This window comes from Lipotes vexillifer, unplaced genomic scaffold (genome assembly GCF_000442215.2).
Source record: "Lipotes vexillifer unplaced genomic scaffold, Lipotes_vexillifer_v1.1 scaffold496, whole genome shotgun sequence".
NCBI lineage: Eukaryota > Metazoa > Chordata > Mammalia > Artiodactyla > Lipotidae > Lipotes > Lipotes vexillifer.
This window is the reverse complement of record NW_006786690.1, coordinates 10,619,205-10,619,593: the sequence shown is the minus strand read 5'-3', so window position 1 is coordinate 10,619,593 and position 389 is coordinate 10,619,205.

Here is a 389-nt window from a genome sequence, read left to right as displayed (position 1 = left end):
CAGGAATGGACAGTTGCTTAACAAAATCTGGGCAAGGAAATCCCAGGATGAAGGGCAGAGGCGCCTACAAAGGCCAGAGCTGCCCCTCTCACCACCCGTGGCGCCAACCAGCCCTGGGGGAAAATCAATAAGGATGGAGTCAGGGCTCCCCTGTTCAGTGCTCTGTATGCATACATGTGCATGGTCATATACCAGCACGCATGCATGGATGTGCATGTATGTACACACACGTGCCCAATGCATTCAGGGGCAGGTGCAGATCCTATTATGTGACGTGGGGCTTCTCTCACAGAGACTTTCCATATGCCCTCCAGCCTGACTTAAGACACCCAGCTGCCTAGTGCCACAGTTCCTTTCTTCCCACTTTGTTATTCCCTGTAGACTGTTTT